The sequence below is a fragment of the Colobus angolensis genome, unplaced genomic scaffold, assembly GCF_000951035.1.
Source record: "Colobus angolensis palliatus isolate OR3802 unplaced genomic scaffold, Cang.pa_1.0 Scaffold342, whole genome shotgun sequence".
Lineage (NCBI taxonomy): Eukaryota > Metazoa > Chordata > Mammalia > Primates > Cercopithecidae > Colobus > Colobus angolensis.
In genome coordinates, this window is record NW_012116733.1 from 2,624,190 (window position 1) to 2,635,893 (window position 11,704).

Consider the following 11,704-nt stretch of genomic DNA (forward strand, 5'->3'; position numbering starts at 1 on the left):
AAAAAAAAGAAGCAATAGTTTTAAATGTTATCTTTATATACCTATTGGCGGCAAAGTGGTTGAAAAACTCTGTAAGGGATTTGTAGCATTTTCCGTTTCTTCAGGATAAAGATGATCAGGCTGACAATTGATTTTCAACCTGCTGAAAATGCTAAGAAGCAATTGTGTTTTTCTTTTTTCTTTCTTGTCCAAACTCAATCTAGAACCGTACATACCTATACGTTAAAAAAGGTGACCTAAGACTTAAACACATCTGTAACAAGAGAGCCCATGCTTTAAAATCACTGTTTAAAGCTTTAAAAACACTTGTAGAGTTTAGGAATGAGATCCATTCAACCATGGCAAAGAGAGGATTTGGTTATTTGTGGTATAACATTAGTCTTTTATGAGTCTTCCTCATGCACAGAAAATTCTGAGTCAGCCACGCTGAGACTGAGCGTGGCTCTATATTCTGGTTCAGTGATTCCATGATTGGGTTCACATAATGGAGGATAGTCTGCAAAATAGAACTTTTGTGAGATTAAGAGACTCACTGAAGAGCAAATGCTGTACAAGCAATAGAGCTGGTACTAGAATTGTTGCTTTGAAACACAGTCCTCAAATCTTCCTATTCCCTGCCACCAGACCCAGCTCAGTCTTTCATTCAGCAAATAGTGATTAGTATTAATATGTGATGCTCTTCCAAATGAATGAGATATGGAACTAAATAAAGCACATAAAACTCCTGTCCTCCTGACACTTGCATTCTGAAGAGGAGACACCAATATGCAAAATAGGTCATACAAAGTCTGTTAGATAGTGGTATGTGCTATGGAGAAAAATATAATTGGGAAGGGGAATAGAGGGTTTGGGGCAGTGAAGTTTTAAACAGAGTATTCACAGAAGGGTTCATGGAGAAAACGGAATTTAAATAAAGACTTGAAGGGGGTGATGGAGTGAACCATGGGGACAACTATGAAAAATAATTTAAGCAGAGTGAAAAAGAAATGCAGAAGCACTGAGGTGAGAATGTGCCTAATGAATAAGATGAATAGCATGGAGCCAGGAATACCTAGGGGATCTAGCCAGAGAAGTGAAGGGAAGACAACTCTCGTAGAATCTTATAAAAGGACATTAGCTGTACTCAGTGTGTGATGAGATGCTATAGGAACACTCTGAACAGAGAATAGCACGATCTGACTTTGTTTTAATGCCATCACTCTACGCTCTGGGTATGGTTGAGAATAGACTCAAGAGGGGCCAGGGCAGAAAGAGGATATCTAGTTTGGAAGTAATCACCAGAAGAGAGGAAGTGGCAAGGGGAAAATAGACTCTAGATACACAAAGAATGGATAAACAATATTTTCAAGGTTTTTAACTGAATAACTGGAAGGAAGGAGTTACTGTGAATTGAGATGAAGAACCTGTAGGAAGAACAGATTTCAGGTGGCAGAACAGAGAGATCCAGATTCAAATGTGTTAAATTTGAAATACCTAGCAAATCTCAAGTGGAGCTGCAAATGAGGATTTGGATACACACGTTCGGCTTTAACTGGAGAGATTAGGCTGGAAATATAATTTGTAAATTGCACCCGGTTGAACAGCATTCCCCCAAAATTTATGTTGTAATTGTAAACACAGTACAGGACTTTATGTAGAAATAAGGTAATTGCAGATGTAAAAAGCTCATACAAGATGAGGTCGTATTTGAGTAGTGTGGACTCTTAATCCACACCACTTCTGTCTTCAAAGGAGAGAAGATGACACAGACATACAGGGAGAATGTTGTGTGATGATGCAAGTGGAGAATTAGTGATGTGTCTACAAGCCGAATAACCCCAACTGTCGGGGACACCAGAAGTTACAGAAAGATATGAAACAGAATTTCCCCTACAGCCTTTAGATAAAGCATGGCCCTGCCGACACCTAGATTTCCAACTTCTAGCTTCCAAAGCTTTGAACTACCCAATGATGTTTTAAACTACCCAATGGTGGTACTTTTATTAAAGTTCTGGAAGCTACTACAGAAATCATCAGCATACAGAGATTAGGCAAAAGGCCAGATGGACTTGCTCAAGTAAGTAGATGCAGTTAGAAAAAGATGAAGACCACCGGGTGTGGTGGCTTATGCCTGTAATCCCAGCACTTTGGGAGGCCAAGGCAGGTGAATAACCTGAGGTCAGGAGTTCAGGACCATCCGGGCCAAGATGGAGAAACCCTGTCTCTACTAAAAATACAAAAAAGTAGCTGGGCATGATAGTGGGCGCCTGTAATCCCAGCCACTTGGGAGACTGAGGCAAGAGAATCACTTGAACCTGGGAGGCGGAGGTTGCAGTGAGCTGAGATCATGCCATTGCACTTCAGCCTGGGTGACAGGGTGAGATTCCGTCTCTAAATAAATAAATAAGGAAAGAAAAAGATGAGGACTAGTGTCTGAACTCTGGGAAACACCAGCTTTTAAAGGTCAGGAAGGTGAGGAGAAACCAGGATAAGGAACTAAGAGGTAGCAACTAGTGAATTTGGAGAAAAACAGGGAGAGAAAGGGATCCTGAAACACAAATAAATGAAGTATATCAAGACAAAAAGAATGTATCAAATGCTGCAAATAAAGCACGATGAAAATTGAGACTTGACTATGGTTTTAGTGAAATGGCAGTCACTGGTAACCTTGCTATTGAATTAAGTTATCCGATTTAAAATCACCTTGACACGATTAATTTTTAAAATCTCCAAAGATAATTATTTACACAGTCCAATGTAATTTCCAGTAGATAGCTGACAGAGCTTATGAGTAAAGCAGGATGTGGTGACATTTTCTTGAAAAGAAAACCTAATTCAGATAAAGATAAAGAATCTACAACTGACTATAGTGATAATGAAAAAAACATAGAGAGTTGAGAAAATAACTTGAAAGACCTTCACAATTTCATAAGCCTGTATTTTAGAGGGCACTTGTCTGTATTATGACTGTCCCACTTCTCTTTGTTATAAAATAGAGGAGAAAAAACAAAAGGAGAAAAGACAAAGCAACAAATACAAAGGAAGGAGAGAATGTGAGACTCAGATGGGACCACTCTCTTTGTTGTCCCCATATGGGAATTGTTGATGGTAGAATGCAGAACACCAGTGAGACGTCTTTGTCAACAGCATTGATGTTCCCCACCATAATTCCCTGCTTTGAAACCAATCTGCAATTCTCCTGACATCGGTTTTCAATTTATTACCCCAAGTGGGTTGGTCTCTGAGGAAGGTCAGCCTATATATGCAGCAGCTGAAATAACTAGTTGGAGCTAGTTAATGAAACTGAGAATGTCGTGGGCTGGTTAATATTCATATATTTGAAGGTAGCATATCTGTTTAACCTGAGGGCTATACTTCATTAGATTTATGTATTGTAATGCAATGTCTGAAAGCTGAATACAACTGGTATTGTTTTGTTAAATATTTGCAGTTTTCATTTATATCTCAGATACAAATCTGATCATCTTTGTCATATATAATCCTGTTATCAGCTACTAGGAATTTTCTTGTTGTGGTCACAAAGTCCTAACATAATAACATAAGTACTTCATTTGGATGTTAGAATAAAACTTTCTCCCCCCCAGGAGCTAAAGTTTAAGGAAGTTGTAACATCAAAAATAATGATTACAACAGGTTCCCAAGACATATATTCCTGTCAGTGGCATGCAGGATAGTAAAAGCAACACAAGCATCCAGAAAGAAAAATTCAGTTTGCAAGGGTAGGAACATATATTGCAGATAAAGGTAAACAAGGAATTATATCCTTGTTATCTTGTTAGACAGGAGGTACTGAATATCTTATAAGTAAGAAAAGTGGATCTCAAATTTGGATTGTACTAGAATCTAGTGAGGATCCTTTTCAAATTACTAATGCTGAAATTCCAAGCCTCTAGGTCTACCAAATTAGAACGTAAGGCAGTAGATCTCAACTATATGTACTGAAGTACAGGGGATAAGATAATCCAGGAAATACTGAGTGGGTGGAACTCACTTAAGTTCCAGGGTAAATTCCAGCAACATTCTGTACTCTTGTCTACTATGTTTAATTGACATATTATGTCTGTTGGTAACCTTATCATCTTTCTTATAGAAATTTGAAAAGATGACAGAGTCCTTCATGTCAATTCTGCCACTTTTTGAGGAAGAGAAAAATACAGAGGGGTTAAAAAAAAGGTTCAGGAAAGTCTTTCTACAAGATGCTGCACACATACACAAGATTCTGTTACAAGATACACTTATGAAACACAGAATATGTAAATCGCCCAAATGCCTTGATTGACCCACATTATACATTAATCAATTACAGATGATGTAGACTGTTACAATTTTAAAATCAGTGTGTCAGTTCACCTCTGTTTAGTGTTTTCAATCTTTGTTTACCCATGGAAACCTCATTTTTTTTTTTCCTGCATAGTAGTTTAACGCAGTTTGGAAAATGCTACCTTTGGTGAAATTTCTGTTTTATTATCTTGTGTTAATATTTGACATTTGTTTTTTGAGTCAACCATATATTTTATTTTAATGGAACTTGATCTGCCTTAGTTTTTAGAGTCAAATTGTCTAGTTGAATATTCTAAACCAGGAACCTCATATGTATAAATTGAGCTGGAGGTAAGACATTAAGTAATGGTGGTATCTGCAAGTCATTGAAGAAACTCTTGTCTATCCCCATACACTCATAATCTTTTTCAAATCCCTGTATCAAACAACACAAACACACTTTCTCTCTTTCTTTTATAAGTTTATCTATCTATCTATCTATCTATCTGTCTATCCATCCTATCATCTCCCTAGGGAGAGAATTTGCTTACACAAGTTAGACTGTTGGCCTTCATTTGTTAAATCAATCTTGTCATTAGACCTAAGAATTTAATATGTTCTTCTTGATATCATTCAATTACCTGTTCATTAGCAATTTCTGGAAAAAAGAAAAAAGACAAATATTGTAAATAATGGATAAGCTATAAAAACCTATCCTAATTATGTTACATAGTGCAATCAATTTTGCATTTTATCTTTATTTAAAGTAGCAACAGTACAATGAAATATTCCAAATGACTGCTTCCCTATGAGAAAACAAGGAACAAGGTAATAAAACCGTATTCAAAACCTTCAAAACAAAACAAAATAAGCTATGAGGCTACATATTGAAACCCCCATGTAATTAAAATGAGCTGGCCTGATCCCCATAGACACCAAGCATACCAAACTCAAATAATAAGACATCCTCAGAATGTCTGTAGATCTAAAGAAAGCTCTGCTTCTGTTTCTTTGAATGTCTAAATAGAAAGTCTTACCCAAACACAGAGTAAAAGATAACTTAAAAGCCAGAGAGAGTGATCCCCTGGTAACTAGATACAAGGCTAAGAAACAGTAGACACTTGATAGGAAGTTAGAAAATATTTAAAAAACAAAAACTGTGCCCAGTGTGTGTGTGTGGTGGAAAGGGAAGGTAGGGGAGGAAATGAAACAGCTTTGGTGTGCCTTCCATCATGGGGAAAATAATTCATGCTCTTAGAGGTAGTGTAACAAAAAGGCTAGGAGAAGGCATGGAGTCTTTTCCTGTGTAACAGGGTATCTTCAGCCTTTTCTGGTCTCATAGAAGCAAGAGAAGTCAATCTATCAGCACTCAGTAGTTCTATTCCAGTATACATTGATAATAGACCGATCACAACATCACACCTTTCTGTTAATGGGGAGATGAATCTTGAGTCTTCCAGAGGCATCTCAAACACAAAATAAGGGTTATGCACAGGAAAGCAAAGTGTTCCGTCAAAGAGACCCTGAACTACACACACCAACACACACACACACACACACACACACATCAGACTGTTTTGATCAAATAGTTTTGAGAACTCTTAATAGTATTTAAATAAAATGGATGAAATTGTTATCCACAGTCCCATATTGCCTGTATATCTCAAGTTCCTCTCTTTCTTTTGTCTTGCTTTCCTTCTCCTAGGAGGTTTCTAAAGCCAAATTATTTTACATTTAGATTATTTCAATGACAACCAAGTCATGAGATACAACAGAATGAATCATAAACAAAATTCTCCTGTAATAAATGTTTTGTGACTTTAGTTCAGCTGATTATAAATGAAGCTACTTCGATTATTGTAGATTATATAGTCTTCAGTCTCCAATACATTCCTTTACACCAAAAGGAAGGTTATTTATCTCAATTTGGGGAAGTACACAGGTAGAGTAGACAGATGATAAAACCTGTCAGTGTGGAATAGCTCCATAATATACAAGAAGTAAAATTGCCCCAATTTCCCTCCTCTACACCAGATGTAGGTCTTCAGATTCATTGCCTCAGCAGCTTAGTTTGGGCTATAATAAAAACTTACCACAGAGTGGGTGCCTTATAAATAATAGAAAGTTCCTTCTTACAGTTCTGGAGACTGGAAGTCTAACATTAGAGTGTCAGTATGGTTGGATTCTGGTGAAGGCCCTCTTCTGGTTTGTAGGCTGCTGACTTCTCTTTTTGTCTTCACGTGACAGAGAGAGAGAGAGAGAGAGACAGAAAGAAAGAGGGAGAGACAGAGAGAGAACGAGCAAGAGTGAGTGTGCATAGTAGCTCTCTGGTCTGTTGTATGGGTACTAATCTCATTCGTAAGGGCTACAACTTCATGACCTACTTACCCTCCAAAGGCGCCTCCTCTGTATACCATCTCATTGGAAGTTAGGATTTCAACTTACGAAATCCTTTTGGGGCAACATAGACACGCGGTCCATAATACCCCAATATGCTAGGAAAATCTGGGAACATCATAACCATTCTTACACTGAGAAGGTGGTTGTATTTGTTTTGGGGTCTTCAGAATTTCTGTTCAATAACTTCTGTGCTTTTATCATTTGATTTAAATCATTTTTTCCACTTTATTTTGTTTCTACCTCATGAGGTTCTGGACACACCTGTGGATATTGCCCTGGAATCATAGGTAACAATGATAATAAAAGTCAGAACCTCTGGTTTCAGGTCTCATATCAGCCTTTTCTACCTTAGTGAAAATTAAAACTGTAGATTTATTTCCATGAGTTAACATGAATTCTTATCATTGGAGAAAATATTTGATGAAAAACTTTTGTCACAGAAAAAGAGATCTCACCCCTCAAAAAATAGGTGGAAGTGATAATTTTAATAATGCAGAGACATAAGAAAATTGTGTGGCTTTGTGAATTAGAAACAAGAATATATTACAATTTCATCTTAGTTCTCTCTTGGGTATAATCTGTAAGGAAGCGCTGTAAACCCCGTGTCTCATAGCAGCCGGGTTTTAATTTTAGTTTTTCTTTCTCTTTTTTCCTTTTGTTAATGAACTCTTTGGAAAGAAAACAATGGGAAAGGAAAAGATAAAAAGAAACTGCAGCTCCATCAATTTTCTCATTGTGTCTCACTAGCTAAGAGACCAATGTTAGTACCTTTGTAATTTTTGAAGTATTGACTTTAGACTATTTTCAATTTGTGAAAATAAATGAGTTCCCCTGTTTCTTTTTGTTTCTTTGGAACAAGGAAATCCTATAGACTTCAGGATGGTAATGGGTTAATATTTAAGATGAATCCTACTGATAACCATAATAACATTAGAGATTGTAATCTGTCAATATTTGCTTTATGTACTTAGTAATATACATGTTATGTGTATTATGTTTTTAGTAATATATATGTTAAAAATATTATATTTTCACAGGGAATCATTCACTTTAACTTTAAATAGTTTTTCTCATTGCCCCTAATAATATTTTTAACTTAAAGTATATTTTATCTGATATTATGTAGGTAACCAGCTTTTTTCCCATCCTTTCATTTTCAGTCCTTCTGATAAATTGTAATCTAGGTTTGTATCTTTGTAAGCAGCATATAGTTAGATATATTTATTTTTAATTTTCTGATCTGAAATTAATTGTATTTTAATAAACACCTATTGACATTTACTTTATTTTCTAATACATTTTGGTTTGTTAAAATCAACTTATATCGTGTCCTCATTTCAACTATTTCTTTGTTTCATTTTCTCTTGTCTTTTACTGAATTTACCATACATTTAGGATTTCATTTTTACACCGTAGAGTTATATAGTTTTCCATTCTATTTCTCTTATTTTAGAGGCCACACTTATGTTTTTAGAACACATACTTTGCTTTAAAAAATTGAAAGTTATATACACTTATTCCTCCTTATCAAAATAAAGCTCTGTGATTGGCTAACCAAAATACATTTCAGATGACACTGCTTCCTTACTGTCTTTCACTATCAAACGTTTTAATCCTAAATGTATGCTTTCTAAGCAGCTACTAAATTCAGCCAGCATTAGGTAGGTTTTCTGCTTTTTTCAGCTGAAATTATTTCTAAAGAGTTTACAACTCCTCTTTCACATTATGTGTCATGTCAAACATTGAAATGTTTTTATTTCTAGTTCAATATTCATTACTATTATTATTATATACTATATGCTAATTTAGATTCCCCATTAGGTCTAGTAATTTAGTCGTTCAATATTGCTTATAGCATTCTATTACCTCTGTTGAGGGTTACTGTTCTTCTTGAAGTCCATTCATAGTTCTTTCAATCTTTCAATACAAAGTTTACGAGTAGTAAATCTTCACCATTTCTTTTCTTTTTTCCCTCATAAAATGACATTATTAGGGTTTTCACATCTGGCAGGGAGAGTAGGCTCTAACAAATTAGTTGTCCTTCATATAATAACTATATGCTATGTATAAGACACAAACAAATAAAAAATAACTCAAGTGCAAATTTCTAATACCTCTACAGTATAAATCTAAATAAAAAGAGAAAAATTGGAGGGGAGTTGAACCTTAGAAGAAACTAGCATGAGTAAGTTTAAGAATGTGGAAGTTGTCATAATCAAAATGGAGTTGCTAGTTGTAAAAATATGGACACATAGAGCCAGAGACGTCCACAAGGGGAGAGTTCTCATGTACAAATACCTGATAACACAAACAAGCACAAAAGAATCTGCAAAAACCATTACCTTACACAAAGGTCATCACAACCTTATACAAAAAAAAATACTTCTGCAAGGGCATCTTCCCAACAATAGGCTGTATAATTTCAGACTGGCACCACCTCTTATATTGATCTTCATAGCTAAGAACAATTAACTCAAAACAATGGTATATATTTCATTTTTTTCTTTAAAAAATGTTTTTTTTTCTTTACCTCCCTGAATATGCACATAATTCATCATAGGACATGTATTCTCATTGCAAAGATTATTCCCAAATACATGTTATTTTCTTTTGGAGAGTCTCTCTGTTTGTTATTTAGGTTGACAAGATATATACCCTAGAGCAAGAACTAAAAAGCAATATTGTAAACGTAAGTGTGCGTGAGAGTGTGTGTGTGTGTGTGTGTGTGTAGTTAAACCCAAATTTTAAACACAACAAAAGCAGACCTCAAATAATGTAAAAGAAAATAGGAAAAATAAAAGAGGTTAAAAAGAGAGGAGATAAACAAAAATAAATTATAAAATGGCAGATATAAAATTGTTTCTGTTAATCATTGCATAGTTACTACTAAATGTTAATATACTAAACATTTCTATTAAGAGGCAGAGATTATCAGACAGGACATAATTGTAAGACCCAACTCTATACTGCTTACAAGAGAAACACTTTAAAGACAGACAGTAGAAAGTAAATGGATGGAAACCATATGCATGTAGACAGAAAGCAAAAAAGGACGAAGTTGCTGTACTACAATCAGATATAATAGACTACAAGGCAAAGCATTATATCAAACACAAAGAGAAACATTTCACATTAAAAAATGAGTGATTTATCAAGAAGATATAATAATTGTTAATGAGAATGTATAAAACATAATTTCAAAATACATGAAGCAAAAATTGACTGTAAATACAAACTTACAGTTTCATTGTCAAAATAGAAAATTTTAACATTTCTTTCCCAGCAATTGATAAAACAACTAGATGTAGAGAAAAATATCAATAAAGATACAGGACAACATTATCCACTCTCTTACCTAATTGTGTGTCAATAAAATAAATGATTGTATAGAAGGAATATCCTCCAAGCACAATAGAATTAAAAAATCAATTAAAATATGTTATGTAATGAAATATTTAGAAATTAATCAACAGATTTTTAAAGCTTAAAGAACAAAGTAAAGCCAAAGTAAGTAAAGAGGAGAAAATAAAGCTATCAGCTTAAATCAATGAAATGGAAAACAGATATACAGTAAAACAGTTTAACACAACGATGAGTTGGGGTATGTCTAGCAATTCTGAATAAGAATAAAAAGGAAAAAAAACAAAACATAGTATCAGGAATAAAAGAGGAATGGTTACTATAGATGCTATATATACATATAAAAATATTAAAATTTCATAAAAACATTCATGCCAATTTAGTAGAAATAAACACATTTCTTTAAAAAATAGTACTAAGAAAAACTTACATAAGGTGAAACAGAAAGAATAAACAGCCCTCTACCTATTAAAGTATGTGAATTAACTATCAAAGATTTCTCGCCAGGTAAATTCCTAGCCCAGGTTTTCCCAATGAATTATATAAAACATTCAATAAGAACACCAATTCATAATGTCCTTTAGGAAAACACCTTCCAAATTGTTTTATAAAGTAAACATAACATTTTTTAATTTTATTATTTTTTTTTAGATTCAGGGGATACATAAGCAGCTTTCTTACATGGGTATATTGTGTGATGATGAGGTTTGAGCTTCTAATGAGCTCATTACCCAAGTAGCAAACATATTACAAAATAAGTAGTTTTTTAACCCTTTGCCCCCTACTTTGGAATCCTGAGTGTTTACTGATCCCATTCTTGTGTTCCTGTGTACCAAAAGTTTAGCACCCATTTATAAGTGAGAACATATGGTATTTAGCCTTCTATTCCTTTGTTAATTTTCTCGGGATAATGGCCACCAATTGCATCTACGTTTCTGCAAAGAACATTGTTTTCTTTTTTATGGCTGTGTAGTATTCCATGGTGTATATGTACTACATTTTCTTTACCCAATCCACTGTTGATGGGTACCTGGCTTGATTCTATGTCTTTGCTATTGTGAATAGTGCCGCAATAAGCATATGAGTACAGGTGTCTTTTTGGTAGAATGATTTATTTTCTATTGGGTATATACCTAGGAATGGGGTTCTTGGCTTAAATGGTAATGCTCTTTGTATTTCTTTGAGAAATCTCCAAACAGCTTTCCATAGTGATTGAACTAATTTGCATCCCCACCAACAGTGTGTATGCATTTCCTTTCCTCTGCAACCTCACCAGCATCTGTTATTGTTTGACCTTTTAATAATAGCCAGCCAGGCCCAGTGGCTCATGCCTATAATCCCAGCAGTGTGGGAGGCTGAAATGGAGAATCACTTGAACCTAGGAATTCAAGACAAGCCTGGGCAATATAGGGAGACCCCGCCTCTACTAAAAATTTAAAAAATTAGCTGGTCACAGTGGCACACGCCTGCGATCCCAGGTACTTGGGAGGCTGAGGAGGAGGATTGCTTCAGCCCAGAATATAGAAGCTGCAGTAAGCAGCACTGTACTCCAGACTGGATGACACACCAAGATCCTGTCTCAAATAATAAAAATAATAATAGCCATTCTGAGTGGTATGTGATGGTATCCCATTGTGGTTTTGATTTTCATTTCTCTGATGATTAGTGATGTTGAAAACTTTTT